The sequence below is a fragment of the Drosophila hydei genome, unplaced genomic scaffold, assembly GCF_003285905.1.
Source record: "Drosophila hydei strain 15085-1641.00,03,60 unplaced genomic scaffold, DhydRS2 tig00000379-arrow-arrow-pilon, whole genome shotgun sequence".
Classification (NCBI taxonomy): Eukaryota; Metazoa; Arthropoda; class Insecta; order Diptera; family Drosophilidae; genus Drosophila; species Drosophila hydei.
The window spans coordinates 619474-636652 of NW_022045720.1; positions in this window are offsets into that span (position 1 = coordinate 619474).

The following is a 17179-nucleotide window of genomic DNA, read 5'->3' on the forward strand; positions in this document are numbered from 1 at the left end:
CTTCATATAGAGTGACCCTATAAGAGCAATACAATTATAAATAGTAAACTAGGTAAACATTATTTAAAATATGAGGTTTTTTTATATTATTTTAAAGCCACATTTATGCCATTATTTATAAAATAGCACCACCTTCAAATAACAGCAAAACTGCACGAACTGAAGGCCAAAAACCCTGCGACTCTCAAACTAAGTCTTATTAATAAAAGAATCGCATTTATTCATATTTTTCATGAGCTCCACATATCTCAGATACTCAAACAGCTAAATATTATTGCTAGCTCAAACAGCTGTTAAAATAAAAGTTCATAGGAAAAATCCATCACTCCATCCTCTTCCATCCAACTAAGCTTTAAGTTCTTCAAGTTCAGCTAGAGCTATACTAATTTATGCCTGTACAAAAGTCAATATTGATCGACTATGAGATACCCAGCACTGTCTGCGCTGAATCTTGCCCTACGCACTCACGCAGTGGCTTAAGTTAAAGCTGCTCGCAACGCATGAATATTATAATTTTTGCTGTGGAAAAGTGTTCGTATATCCGCGAGGTGATATTTGTACAGCTTGCGGAATAAATTAAATTATTAATTGCTGCAATATTTGGCAATCAGCTGGCATTTACATAACTAAGTGAGTTGACGAAATTTGCATGCGGCTGGGATTGGAGCATTGTCCTCGCGACGCAACGACATTATTATAATCACTGACTAGCGCTGAAAAGGACAGCACATTTGTCAAGTTAATTAGCGTACCGGAGACGGCTTCCACTTGTTTACACCTTTTGCTCATTATTTAACCGTCGCTTTGCTTTTTGTTTGTCCGTCGGCACCTTTCAAGGCAACGATGCCAGAAACTCGCTGCTTTCCTGCCTTCCTTCCTGCCCGTATGCTGCCTCTGCCTCTGTGCGGGGGAATTCATAAATCAAGTGCCAACTTTAGGCCACAAAAAGTGAAGCTCAACATTTCGCACATCATCTTGGGCCAGGCTGAAAATGTGCTTCAGTTTCTAAGCGTCATCGGGCGTTTTTTCGGACAAAAAAGTTTATGTTTATTGGTTTGTTGTTTCTGTATTATTTTCGCTTTGTTCGCTCTGTTTTCATCGTGGCGGGAAAGTGACTAATTCAATTAAACTTTTGCTAGGCCCTTAAAAGGCGATGCCTGTGCGGGCACATAAATAATGCCGTTGCATTAATTAAACTTGGCCAAATCCGCCCGAAATTCCAGCAGCGGCAACTTGACCCATTTGATTGCCGACCAAACGCGCACTCCATTTGTTTATTCACTTTCTGCTTTCATTTTAATTATTGTATTTGCATTTGCTGCTCTTTGACTGCTGCTGGCGCCATTTCTTCTTCTCTTTATATCAACATCTCAGCATGGCGTATAGATCACTCGCTTAGGGCTCAACAAATAATAAATGCGGGCAAAATATTTATTTCACAGCAGCAAATGGGTTGTGCCAAAAACATTCCTTGAGGCAACTGTTTGACTAAACTTTGCCTGTGCCGCAAATACATATACCTGAAAAGTATTCATCGCATTGATTCTTCAGTCTTCAATCTTTCATCTTCAATCTTCAATCATCAATCAATCATCAGTCATCAATCATCAATCATTAGTCTTCAGTCTTCAATCATCAATCTCTAATCATCAATAATCAATCATCAGTCTTCAGTCTTCAATCATCAATCAATCATCAGTCATCAATCATCAATCATTAGTCTTCAGTCTTCAATCATCAATCTCTAATCATCAATAATCAATCATCAGTCTTCAGTCTTCAATCATCAATCTCTAATCATCAGTCTTCAATCATCAATCATATATCATCAATCATCAATCACCAATCATCAATCATTAGTCTTCAGTCTTCAATCATCAATCTCTAATCATCAATAATCAATCATCAATCATCAGTCTTCAGTCTTCAATCATCAATCATTAATCATCAATCATCAATCATCAATCATCAATCATCAATCATCAATCATCAATCATCAATCATCAATCATAAATCATCAATCATCAATCATCAATCATCAGTCTTCAATCTTCCATCTTCCATCTTCCATCTTCCATCTTCCATCTTCCATCTTCCATCTTCCATCTTCCATCTTCCATCCCCCATCTCCCATCATCTATATTCTATCTCCTATCTTAAATCTTATGTCTTCTATTTTTTATCTTCTATTTTAGGATATTTAAGTTTCGGTCAAACGCATTTTTTAATGCCGTTTCACATCGCTTAATGGCATCAGTAGCCAATGCAGATCAGCCGATAAACGAGCATTTCGCACATTTAAATGAAAATGTCGAAATTCAATTTAAATGTCGTCCATATTTCAAGCGAGCATTAGCATTTAAAATTGGCTTGGAAAGTCAAAGTCAAGTTCAGGACTTTCGAAATAATCCGCTTAGGAAAGCTGAGTTGTTGCTACTGAAGCACCGACTTCATATATATTTGAACCCTTTGACATTTACCTTTTGAATTGAATCTTGAATTCATTTTATATAGCTTTCATATATATATATATATATATATATATATATATATATATATATATATATATATTCATAGGCAGGCGAAACTAACTGCATAATACTCGTTCAGGTTGCCAAAACAGTTTAAACAGTTCAGTAATGGCAGCTGTAGTAATATAATGTTTGCCACGCCCCTTATACGATGGGGTTGCCAAGGAGTCTCTAGCTTTAATACGGATGTACGGATGAACAGACGTACGAATATTGCTCAAAGCCAATATGCCTCTTTACACTTTGTGAACGAGTATAATCAGCCAACTCATGCACTTGACTTTGAAAATATTACCAGCTGCTGCAAAGAGTTCTTATTAAAATACAAATTAGCAGAACGAATTGCAATTCCAGGCCATGATATATATTATATAAAAATTCAATTTAATTTCAATTCAGCTCTAACACTGGACTTTGATCTGCATCAGCATTATAAAATCAATAATAAAACTATTAACTAAGCTTTAATTCAACTTTGCATCCAGCTAGAGGTATACGAGTGCAAGTGCAGCATAAAGAGAATATTTTGCGGTCTACATTTTTGTGTTTGCGTCCACGTGGCACACACACAGGCACACCCTTTCTACATTCAGACGGGATTATAATCGCAAATGCTTTGGTTGGCAGCAAGGTCAGGAGGGCGCAGCAACAAACTGGAGCTTCCGCAAATGGATATTAAATTATCTCTTGCTGCGCGTCCAGCTGAGGATAATGGAATAATTTTTGAGCGAAAGGACGCTCAGTAAGTAGAGCTCTTCAAGCTGGCCAAATGGACAGTTGGTATTGCTGGATGTGGCGCCACAGAATTCGAGGAGCATTCGAGCTACTTAAGAACTATGCAGCGCGCACTTTCTATCATAATGGCCATAAAGTCATTAGGCATTCCATTTGTACAACAGGTGAGCGACGGCGGTACAGGTGGGCAGCCAGCAGGTGCACAGCTTACGACTGTTAAACGGTTTAGCTCAACAGGATTCAAAGTCGCGCCAGCTGCGTACCATGCTGAAGCGAATCGCACGATTTTATAGCGCCGTCTCGACGCAGCTCGTTTGCGCCTTGAATCACCTTTTTGGAGTTATTGTCTGGCTTCGGGGTTCTGGGCTTTTGCCTCCGCCTTAGTTTATTAACTTGAAAGAATATTCTTTTATTTTTGTGTTTGTTTTTTTTTTTTTTTGTTTTTGTATTTTTGGGTTACAGTGCAAATTTCGTAGTGCGCTCTTCCGAGAAACTTTTATGTGAGTTTGCACTGTGATTTTGTTTGTGGCACTTCTTTTCTTTGTTTGAAGCTGCTGGCAACAGTTTATGACCTTTTATTAGTATTGTTGTTGCTGTTCGTTTAGCTGGCCGTGTGGCTGTAAGCACAAATTTTCCTACAACGTGCAGTGGTAAATTTTTAGCCCCCATTATTATGTGCCCAGAGGCAAATGCGCTAAATACATAAATCGAGACAGCTCAACAACAATAAAGAAATCGAGAATCCTCACCGAAAGTCTAAAACAAAGGCAACAACCAACAACAAAAAAAAGGCAGCCTTTGCCCTAGCCTTCTCTACCCTACTTTGCCCTGCCCTAACCTGCCCTGCCCTGCCTGACCGCTCACTTAGTTAAGTTCATTAAGCTTCGGCTGTTGACTTGGGCTCCTGCACGAATGAAGGTTTTTAGCCCAACTTTTCAAGCAGCCAACTCGGGATAAGCGGAATTGCTAAGCATTCTGTGGAGTAGATACCACAGAATCTTAGCACGCCTCGTTGGCCATGCAGTTGCATATTTCAGAATTATGATTTAGTCTCAAGTCTAATGAACATGCGAAAGTCTATCTAGACAACAATTGAGTAAAGCCCACAAGAGTTCGCGGTATCTTTTAGTCGGACACTCCCAGCCAAAGCACTCTGACGCGCTCTGATAAAATTCAGATATAATTAGGCAACCGAAAAGCATTTGCATTTCGACTGTTTGGATGGCAATTGATGCCAATTAAAACAGAACAAAAAATGAACAAAACTGATCAACATTGTGTATATATAATGAACTTCAATTCAGTTCATTCAGCCATGAATTTAATGAGCTTTCGGCCGTGCTCGATGCTTGTTGACAACCAAATACTTCACTTGTCAACAGAATGTCCACTTATCGAGCTTGCAGCGTTTGCTCTTGGCTGCTCATCATTCAATTTCGCATAAAAAACGATTTTTGATTGAAGAAAATATTTCATATTTTCAAATGGTCGCTGCTATTTTTTAATTTTGGGCTGCGCCGCTTTTTCCATGCATGATTTTTTTATTTTTTATTTTTTGTTATTGTTGAATAAATGTTGAAGCGTCGTGTTTGTTGCTGGGCGAGTGTGCAGACATATTTAATATTTGTACATGGTCTCAATCGAAGCCCAGTGGAGCTGCTCCCACGCCAACGCTCACGCCCACGCCCACGCCCACGCTCACGACAGCACTCACGCGCTTTGCTTCTCGCCCGTAGCCACGTTAGGCCCGATGCTGACTCCAGTGCACATTTGGCAGGCATCACACGTTTTTTGGTCAGACCAAACACGCGCACACCTACACACATGAGCCCCACTCACACGCACACTGGTGCGTATACTGTGTATACATACCCTGTAAATCTGAAGTTAACTAAACAATCGATTATATGCTATCACTAAATGACAGATTTCATTTCTCACTCAATTAAATATTTATGTAATTACAACTACTCGACTAGCTAAAGAGCCCAAGTCGCATGTTGACATGTGACTATAGACTACAGGCTATCTGCCAGTTGGATACACACTGGCCACCTCCCTCCCTTACTTCCTCTCTCCCTCTCTCTCACTCACACTTGTTTGATTTGGTTTGCTGTGGGCTCTTTAAATTGACGTTATGCATACGCCCTGTTGTTGGCTGTTGTGCGGTAAAATGTTTATGCTCCGACGGTGACCATTTGCATTTTTTGTCCATAATTTCGAGAAAAATGACTACGTGTGTGACATCTTGTCCAAATAAATCAAACCGGGAGTCAACCAAGCCAATACCGCAGCGGCAAATGCTTCAGATTTGTTGCCATTAGCTCAGGTTGGGTTCAACTCGCACGCACTGCGCCTTGTCTCAGCGAGCGAATGTCATAAATTCAACCGACTTGAAATTGAAAAAGTATGCAATTTATGTGGCAAGAGGTCGCCATCCACAGAATAAATGCCAAGTGTGGCTGGCGTGGTATATTTTATCACCTGCCCGGCCCATTTAAGTGCCATCTGATAAATGACAGCTCATCAAAAAACCAAAAAAAAAAGGAATAAAGAAAATCAGAGAGAAAAACCTAGACAAAGTTCGCGTGGCCATCGAATCAATCAAAACACGGCCGGCCATGCTAACCACGCATCCATAATCTGCAATCAAATAGTCGGACTGAGACTCATTATGTAGACTCGCTGCCTTGCTTTGCGAACGAGATAAACAATACTTAAATAATCCCGATAGACACGCATATACAGGGTGTCTTTTTAGCGGTTGGCTACACTGCTTTATAGTTGCTATTCCTTGAGTTTGGCGTGACATTTTATTGTAGACAAACTTAGACCAAAGCAATGCTTGAAAATTGTTGAAATGGTAATATTTATGATTGTAAAATTTGGTGTTTCTGATTGTTAAACAGCCCAAAATTATATTTAATTCTAAATGTCATCAAAATATCAATCCAATAAAAGCCATTTCATTGATATAGAAAATATATTTATTCATTTTATTTTACTATAAGCTTGTCTTATACTAAAAAAAACACCCAATATATGCCTTATATACTCAATATGTATAGCTAACACTCAATAAAACAGAGATGAAATCCTATATATATATATATCTATATGAATAGCACTCAATCAAACACTCACTCAGGTACCACAGAGCGTTTAGCAGCTACTCAACTTGCGAAGCAATTACGAATTTCGCAAAAGTTTTCATCAAATATTTCGATTATAATTGGATTCATGCAAATGTGACTTGAGCAGAGGCAAGCAAGATGTTAAGCAAGTCCCAAGAGACACCTACTAAAGCGTATTCGCACTCAGCTTGTTGCCAACTGCTCTAACTAGTATGGGCGCATCCAAGATAAATAATGTTTTTAGCCAAGTTTAGTTACAGCTGGACGCATTTAGCAATCGTTGCCATATTTTCGAATCGTGGCTTATTGAGTGCAGTTGATTGATATTAATGTGTGACCCGAAATGCCCAGAATAATAATGTGTATACCCGATCGGCTAGGGCAGAGTCCAATCAGCATGGGGCATTTGACGAGTGGCGTTGAGTTTGTGGCTTGATTTTAATTTTGATTGATTGCCCTGACATCATTTACGGCTCGACGGCGAAATCAGGTGAGCGAAAGTGACAGCCGCGCCTAGAACTGACGCGTCCCAAACAATTGCCCCGTGGAATCGAAAGGCGAATCGACATTGGCACCACGTACCCCAATGTTGCGGACGAGCCGGGCTCCGACCTGCGCCCACACAGCCGCACACATACGGATTTAATTACAGCAGCAGACAATGACTGTCAAGCGTGGCGACAGTCATATTCCGCCGGGAATGCCATTCAGATTGCTAGGGACTCCGCGGATGAGCGCGACTTTATTCCCACATATTTCAAATTGGCCATGTCACATACAAATGTAGCCGCATTTCAAGCCAAATTACACAAGCCGCCCACGCTCTGTCGCAGATCAAATAGCAAGGGCGACAGACAAGACCAACTGCATACCCTGGCGATTACATAATATTACATACTAGTAACTGACTATATATAAAAATAAATATATATATATATATATATTACCAACATGCCTATGCCCACAGACACTTGTGCTTAAGGTAATCCAAGCTAAGCTACCTTCGTTTTAGCTAGAAACACATTTACAGGGTATACACTAACAACTAACTATGCTACTGTATACGGTATATGTGTGTGTGTGCGTGTAAAGCTGTGCTAAATTCCTTTACTCAGAATTACATTCAATTCGGGTCTAAGCTGCTGTTCGGCTGCCTTTGGCAAGCGCCTTAAAGATTTGACCAAATGCTGCAGCATTGGGCCAACCGTCTTTAATGAGCTATTTGGTACCGTCAGCACGTGATCTCGGCTCTGAATGGCTGCTGATCCCATTTCGTAGGGCAAGTTCCGTTGGTGGCCTGAGCAGCGTTTAGGAAATTGGATCATGATGAGATGTAAAATGTTGTGAGCTGCGTGTGCTAAGCGGATTAGTGCACTCGCTGGCAGCGGCAATGTTTGCCTCCGCATTTCTGTGTTGCCAAAGTGCACTTTAATATCCGCATCTTCTTGCCAGCTTCTGCGTCTGCACGAGCTGTTTGTATATTGCGCCAGCTTATGCCGGTGGGCGCGTGGGTGTGTGTGCTGTGAACGGCTTAGACGCACGCGCCATCGCATTGCTGCTGCGCCACATAATATCCAAGTCACTTCCGGCTAACGGTACATCACCTGCACGGACTTTGTTTGTTGTAGTCAGCAAATGGGCTAAAAATAAAGTTGTCTGCGGCACAGTCCAACAAGGCAGCAGCGTAAAAGAAATGAAACCTCTCCCAGCCAGGTGCGCTGTCTCAGCATACAGGTGAGACGTCAAAAAAAATGAGAAAGCCCACAACAAAAACATGAAGTAAATAACAAAAGTAAACACGAACAAGTACAATTATCACGGGTTAGCTAACATTAAATACCCTGTCTCATGTGTCCAAACTTGATGCCTTTTCGTAAACTTCATTTTGTAGCGATTCCCGGCAAGAGTGGGCCAAGCGCTGTCTGCATATCCATATCTGCCTGTTATTGTAGCATGCTACTGTTGCACTAGCAGCAGTGAGGGGCTGAGTGCAGCCAGAGTTGCGAATGAATTGGCATTTTAGTTGCCCGTTTTACATGATGCTAATGCCCAAACCAGAGAAAGAGCATAAAAAAGAGAGAGAGAGAGACAAACATAGCTATGGCTGTACCTAGTCGCTGCTGTTGCTGAGAGAAAGCGAGACAGCTAGCTTTATATACAATACTTGAACGCGTCGTTAGCAGCGTCGCACAGGGTCGTTATGTTTATGCAGCGTTTTTGAGCAGAATTAAAGAAGAATTAATTTTGCACGCAAGGCGAGTCGATTATTTCAACGATTATTTGCGCCCGTAAGTAGGCAACGGCTTGTTGAGATCGTAGAATATTTGGGGAACCTCTAAGCTCAAATGATAGACACTAATAACAGCTTAACTTGCGCCTTTTTGCTGCTGATGATGATGTGAGAGATCAACGATGGAATATTTGAGGTAGGCAGCTTAATATTAGTTGGGGTCGGGTCGTTTGCGAAATTAATGTCTGAACTTACGTACATAAAATGTGCAATAAAACAGTGACCAGCCGCAGCCCAGACCCTGCGGGCCACTTGAGGACGGCTCGTAGCCTGCGGCCGTTTTGCAGCTGCCGTTGCCTTATCAATGTTTAAACAGAGCAGCAACAACAATAAAAAACCAGAACAAGAGCAGGCACATGCAACAGCGAGAAGCAACAAAAGTAAGCTTAAATATTTTAAGGCGCCATTTTATGATAAACAACATTCACAGGAGCAGTCGTAGTCGGAGTTGAAGTTGGAGTTGTGCTTGGGTTTTTGTGAGCTTTCGGCTTTGGTTTTTGGGGATTTGTGTGTGGCCATTGCCGTCTCATGGCTGCCATGTTGCCATGTGTCGCCAACAGCGCTGCGGCTGCCTCTGCTCATTTGGCTGCCTTGGCGCCTTTTGCTAATGCCCGTCCCTTTTTTTATTTGCAGTTTTCTTTTTTTTATGATTTTTCAGTCCATTGTAAAGTTTTTTGTGGTTTCTTGAGGCGCTTAAAGTATGCCAGCCCATGTCATTTTTTAAGGGGTATAAACATGAAGATATATGTATGCATTATGTGCAAAAGAAAGCTTATACTGCGCTGGCTCGGCGGCATAAATGTGAAGGCTTTAAGAAGCTTAAAGGAAATAATATTTAGCAATTTCCGGTTTAATTTCTTGCCGAGTTGAAGGTCGCTCGATTGTCTATTATTGGCTGCTGAAGGTTCACAGTTCATTGACAAAGGCCAAGGCAAAGGCTCAACTAAGCGAAGGAAATTAAATTTATTTTCAAACGGGTCAATATTCGGAGCTGGCCGGTCCAAAGGGGCCAAATGCAACTCCACTGTCGACGGCAAGAGCACATGGATCTCAGCCAGTTGCTGTTTGATCGCCGATACGTCCTTTGACTGCTCGTAAATCATATTGTAGCAATTCTGTTAATGGGCAGCCGACTCAGCAGTCACTGACGCCCACAGCTGGCTGATATGATGGCTTAGGTCATGCTAAATCCATTTTTAATTAATGAGCGTTTGACTTTTGTGCATCAGTCTGGGCGACAGATTAATTACGCTGGCAGCAGCAGCAGCAGCAGCAACACCTTTGCCTATCCACAGGTCGCAGCCAGTGCTCGGACATGTTGAATCAATAAGCCGCAGCGTAGACGAGCCCGCAACACAGCGACCCCTGCGAGACGACGACTGAGCGACCCGTTCCAGCCACAGCCCATTTACCCATTTCAATTACTAAACTGGAATTGGTTCCAGGTCCCAGCCGAGCTACAGCTCCCTCACTCTCTCACTCTCTCTCTCTCTGCTACTCTCTTTGTCTCTGTTTTTGTCTTTCGTTTTGTCTGTCTCTCGCCTATCTGCTTGGCCGTAACAGAACCATTACTTTAAATTGATGTTGTTGGCAGCCCTTTGGGGCATTAGCGGCCAGCCCACTGTTGCACATAGCACGCGCCACACTGAAAGCCAAAGCATTTTAATTTTAACTCTAATCACATTAATAGCGACTGACCTCATGCACAAAGCATCCCTCGCAGCTGGGGGCTTTGTCTATTGGCTTACGATAAGTGGCTGAGATGGACAAAGGAAAAGCTAAAGAAAAGATAATTATTTTGTCAAATTGTTTATAGTTTTAACACATGACAAGCTCTGAAATTGATTTATTTACTTAGCTTTGAGTAATTTAGGCAATCGGATCATACAGCCTTGGCAAACTGCCCTGGCTTGGGCGACTGTCTGCTGAGAAGATTATCCATTTAATGCTCGGCGCAGACAGAATTCGCATTGCTGTTGCACAGGAGTCCCAGCAGACGGATGCAGCATGTTGATGTTGTTGCATGGACGCAAATCTCGGAGTCTCAGCCCAAGACGTGACGCGTGGCCAATTGAGCGTCTGCCGCTGGCGGCATAATTGAACGCATGTAATTAAATCTGTAATCAGCTTATGGGGCTTCCGACGACCCGCAGCTAAGGCCAAAGTCGGGGCATACAGCAGCCGTGGCAGGGCACGCGTCATTTTGAGGCGCTTCTGTTGGGTGGCACACGCCAGCTCCCCAGAGATGCCAACGGCCCCCAGCCCCCAGTCCCCAGTCCCCAGTCAGTTAGGCTGCTCTCAGAAGCAGCATAGAGGGACCTGTGACACGCGAATCAAGAGCAAAGAATCAAAGCTCATCACTGTCGCTGAAAGTATTCACTGAAGCCATCTGCATATGACGCGGCTACACGGAATGCAAAATTAATTAACAATCTTTGGCTCGATGGCTTTCAGGCGGGCATTTTTTTCTGCTCTTCAGCTTTAAGCATAGGAAAAACTGGGTCTGAGATGACATATGAGCAGGTTATTGAAATTTATATGGCATGAATGGATGCTACTTGGCAAAGCAATGATGCCATGTTTTGTCATCATTACAATTAGCATTATTATTAGGAGGCGTGGCAGACTCTATAAAGTATATATGTGCTTGAACAAGATGTCAAACAGAGTCGATCTCTTGCTCTTGCCTAGTCAGTTAACGACTTAAAGGCAAATAAGGCTGTAGCTAAGGTAGGGAAGCCTATAGAGCGGAGCAGAGTTCAGTGTATCTGCGAGTCGAGCACTGCCGCCTGCAGCACTCCTAGTCGAAATGAATCTGAGAGTTGAAGCTTGAAGACCCCTTTCTGAGTTGCCCAAGCTAATCTGGCTAGCAACAGCAGTGTGTGCAGATGGTCTGCTTCTATGCTGTAAATGAGTTAAAAATAAATGTACTTAGCAGTTTCTTCTTGAACCCAATATTCATGTTTGCTGGAAAGGATTTTCATAGAGGAAATCCTTCATAAATACGACTGGCAAATATGACCCCAAAAACTGTGGGTAAGAAATCGTGTTTTGTTTGTTAGCTTTTAATTGGAGTACCAGAAAATCCTTTTGCACTTTTGCCAAAGTATACATTCGGGAGAGTGGGCGCCGAGCGCAACGTTTAGCGATTCAATGTAATATGTGCACATATTTATGTTTTCCTTTTAACCTAATACCGCCGAAAATGGCTATCCAAAGGGGTATATTGGGCATAGTGATATGATAACACAAACTATATAAGCCAGAGCAGTCCAACTGAATATCTGAGCGTATATATATCTATATACCTGCTGTATCTAAGCCGACTGCTTATTTTGTGTGTCAGTAGAGGTATTTTGTAGTCGTTCAATGCCAGCCTAAGCACTTTTACTTGTTTATATTTTACACACACAGGTGAGCGTGCGTCTGTGTGCGTGTGTGGGCGTATTGTACACTAACTAGAGACTCTAGCTATATGAGAACTTTGAGTGTGTGTTTTGTGTGCTTCTGTGCGTGGGTGAGTGTGTGGGTGTGTGCCACATATTCTGGAAAGTGTATGAATTTATTTCAGAGCTCTATAGTGCACTTCAGGCACAACGTTCGGTAAACGTTGATGCAGCAACGGCGCACGCTCGGGTGTTTCCTGCTGAAAAGTGTCCCGACCGTAAATTTATGCAGCTCGCAGTGCAGCTGGTCAGAAGTTCACGGTTTATTTGCTAATATACAGCAGTGAGAGAGAGGGACTCACAAATCTCTGCCCATGGACACAGCTGTACATTGACCTGAATATGCTCGGCGATTAGGGGCATCTGTGTCAACAGGCTACAGGTTTTCAGGACTTGGAATCAAACGCTCACATATTTGCACAGCCATAAGCAGTAGTGCTGCTCATGGAGCAAATATGTTTACATCGAAATATATGAGCAAACATGGCACAAAGTTAATAAACGCATTTCTCATTTTCACAATGAAAAATCGCCGCTGGCAATTGTTGACTTTGATTATGTGTCTTAAATGGCCTGCCCCGAGATACCCATTAAAGTTGATTACACTGGCTGTGGACACAAATGTCGGCAACAGCCGAGGCACAATTTCAAATTTCAATTAAACATTCGCCAAAGTTTCGTAGACATTTGCACTGTGGTTGTCTTGGTCCAGCCAGCGGTTTTGTTGAACCTGCTCACATGTCTGACTTGTGTCTGGCGTTAAGTTCGCCGACTCGCAATAGGAGACCTACAAAGTGCCAAAAAAAAAAAAAAAAACAAAAACAAAAAACCAATGAAAAGAAAGCAGTTCAAGGACTCAGCATATTTGAATTTATATCCCTATAACTCCAACCATGTGCGAAGACTCTTTCAATGGCTTCAAATTGGAAAGCTGTCGTAGAAAAATACATATTAAATATTTAAGCATCGGATATATAATAAAGCTGCCAAGCATTACAGCTAACCAAGTGGATAGATACTCTAGCAGAGATTGCCAGTATGACGGGGGGAGCGTAGGATCAAGTCAACTGGATATTACAACTCCGAAGAGAGTATAGAAGAAAGAAACTTAAACTTGTTTCTATATGTATATCTATATAAGTATGTATCCATTCAGATCTAGGCTGGGAACTCGTCTCTTTAATAGATAGGCTCTCAGTTGCAGTGTATTATCGACTTATTGCTCTGGCATCTGCTACATTCCTTTCGGGGTGCCCCGGCACCCCCGCAGCTTATGATGATGAGGGTTTGCGTTGATTTGTGGCTTTGTCTACTGGCTGCTGCCTATGTGCTTTTGTGTTTTGCAATTCAAATTGATACTGTTGCTTGGCAGCTCCATTCGTGTGGCATGCAACAAAAATTGCAGCTTGAATCGCCGAAAACGAAGTATGCAGCACTATCCGTGTCTGGCATTGCTCCTGTTGCCAACGGATGAGCACGCATAGCAATGATATTGTTTTGCATTATTCAGCGCCAGGTAAAGCTGCCACACGCCCACAGGCGTCTGAGCGAGAAAAACACGTAAGAGCGCTCTAGGCGGGAGTGCTCGACGAGCTGATGCCCTGATGCTAATACGGATGGATAGACAGACAGACGCTCAAGCGGACATGTCTGGATCGACTCAGTCTGTAGTTCGAATCAAGCCTCCGCTACAATATACCCGGAGTTGCTAGCTTCATTGGATTCAGGGTATGAAATGCCAAAGTTTGCCAAGTGCCCAACACTCACAAGGCCTGAACATGCACACACACACACACACACTCACACACACCCACTCAGTCTCTTAGGTATCTTGATAATAAAGACAGAAATAGCAACAGAAGCAATGCAGCTCAAGTGGCTGAGCTAAACATAGTAACAACAGGCCACAATGCAATAAATAGCAGTGAGCTCGTTATGTAGATACCCTGTAGGTAAGGTTGCATCTGTCTATTGAGTTGGCGTATGTATGAGCAGATAAACCTTTAGTGTCATGGCATGTGGCACGCATGTTGAAGCCTGTCGCATTTACACTCAATTCATAGAAATACTTAGCTCGATTTCAGTGGAGCACAGGAAGCATAGCAGAGTCGGGCAGACGCCCACCTTTTGAGCGACGCACTTTTGTGTGGGCGAATCGCGGCGCTTGCTGTGGGTGATAATTTGTCATCTGTCAGTGTTGTATGTTGATTGGCTTCCCGTCGACCGTCGAGTCGCTCCTACTGCAGCTTGTGGCAGACATATTAGTATCCAGCTGTTGCGTCAATGCAGCACGCCAAGTTCATGTTCACACTACACGCGTATCCAGTCATGCCAGGCCATGGGCTTTCAGCACAATTTGGTCCGCATGTCAACAAAATAATAACGCTCCACAGTGGAGCATGGCCAAATGGCACAGCAACTGGAGCCAAAACGCAAAAGGCAGCTGAAAATATATATAAAAAGTTTAAGCGGCTTTTATTGCCAGCACTTTGGATCTAGTCGACGACAAGCAGGAAGCGTTTATTTTCAGACTACGGAAGCGAGCCCAAAAGGCCATACAACATTTATGGAGGCTACAAATTGTCAACTGTTAAAAATGTCACCGTTTGCTCTTTTATGCGGCCCACGCTCGAGCCGAGTCGTAAACTACTGCAGCCAGCGACACTAAAAAAAGATATCAAAACTACATCGGGTATATGGGGAAAATCTTTTGCTGATCGTTCGACTATCAGCTACAGTTAATAAAGCCGCATCAACTGCTTAACTGTGTGTGACAGGTGAAAGGGCTCTGTGAACTATGTCAGATGGAATTCACTGGTGCAAAGCACACCTGCTGCTGCGTGCTACTCATGCATCGAGTTGCAGCTCATGCCATATAAAGTTAATTCTTACTAATGAAAGCAGCTGAAAGATTTTAGGTTGGCTACTTTAGAGCAATAGGAAAAAAAACTAAAATTAAATTAAATTTTATATTTTAGATTATTGCTGAACACATCTCTGCCATTTTATATACGTATAACTGTTTATTAAAATTTGGCCAACTCAACTCAATATATTTGCTATTATGGCGGCAATTGCGTCGTATTGAATTTGCTGGGTCTTCTTCATGGCAGCCTGACTACGGCTTCTATATTTTCTTCACTTCGTGCCAATCTCCGCCTGGCTGTTGGCTTAAGATTAAAGGCAAGAGTACTCCAGTCCCAGCATGTCAACTGCCAGACTTGATGACGACTGACTTTATGACAAAATTTACATCGCAATTCCAGTTAAAGACGACGACAAAATAAACAGCTGCTGAAACACGAATGTGGGAAATAGTATCAATCGTTTTAAAGGCTTGCAAAACACGTCTTATATTAAAAGAAAAATGTATACATTTATATACTAAAAATCTGCAAGGCAGTGAAATAAAGTCAGGCGCCAAACCCTCTTCTAGCCTTGCTAATTCTGCCAAGCCCGTTCCCTTGATATTGGCTTGGCTGCTTGGTAGACTGCGACAGCAGGAGTCTCGCTGATATAAGTTTTGTAAACTTGCGCAGTGAGTTAAATATTATTTGAATTAAAAACTGTGGCAGAATAAACAAAAGATTGCAATCAAATCAGCTTAGCTCGATATGAACACCTTTTGCCTTGACGATGGCCTTGAGACTGTGAAGACTCCGCCGAAGGTGACTTGCTGGCAGCATGTCGAGACTGCTGTTTACCTTAGCTTTGAGCTAGCTCTTTATAATGGCGCAGATGCTCGACAATTGAGAGAGAGAGAGACACTGAGTACGCCCTCAGCTTGTCTCTGCTGCTTCATAGGATCATGCCTCCTTTGGAACTTGTCAAGCTTGACCTTGCATCGTATAAGCATTTAAGCATGCGCTTAATGCTTGGTCGTGGACCATCAGCAATGCCACACGTATCATTAAAACGCTTTACGCTACGATAGACAAAAACTTTATTCACATAGAGCAAACGCTGGCTGTGATTTTCCAGCTAAATTTGCTGCAATCAGCGCTTCTGACTGTTTTTTCTTCCTATGGATGGTTGCCAAGCAACAGCTGCCACAAGGACACTTCGAGTGTCGAGCAAGAGCTAGATATATGCCCTGATAAATATCTGAGTATCTGCGTGCATAACAATGCGTATAGTGGAAGAGTATATGTTGAGCTATGCTCAGTTTGTGCTCCATGTATGTGGATGACTAGCTAATCGTGCAGCTGCAGGTGGCACAAGTTGTCACTGCTGGCGATTATGAATGCTGTTTGGGGGGGAAAAACTTTCAGCAAAATGAATAAAATTTCATTAGCGTCGCACAACAGGCATAATTAAATAGCATTAACGGCTGTCAAGGCAGTCGGTAGGCGCTGCTAGGGGATTGGGGGGTGGAGGCGTGGCATGCGGCACGTGTACAACTTGCAGCGAACATTTATTTATTTATTTCTTTTTTGTTTTGTCTGGTAAACACGTTCGACTGCTCTAATGTGACTGAGCGTCGAGTGCTAATGGCAGCAAAAGTTGTTTTTAGGAATTTACTTTTCAACAAAAAGTTTGAGAAATAATATTTGACTCCGCAGCAGCAGAACAGTCCGAGAATTGACGAAGAGCAGCTTTAGAGACTAAGCCACAACCTAACACTCTCTATATAGTTGATGTAATCAATATCTTATAAAATACTTGCCAGCCCATGCCGGGCAGAATGTCTGCCAGTGCTTGGGCCAAAGTCGACTAAGAGCCTTATAAAATGTTGCAAGCAGCATAAAGGATTGTCAACAGTTACATTAGCTGCGTCCTTGAGGCGGCTCCATCTGCTGTCAATGTCGCTGTCGCTGTCATTGTCGTCACATCGGAATTCGAAGTTCAGAGTTGACGCTGTACACAAATCCTTTTGTGGCAGGCAGTGAGCGGCATTCAAAAGTCGTAAATTTGTTGCCCATGCCACAGCTGTGTCGCCTCCACTGGCAGTCAATACATTCTTCTTTGTGTCTATCATGCTCGGGCTGCCGTTTGCTGTCCCTGTCGCACGCATAAATTGGCGTAATTTTTATTTTCCACTAG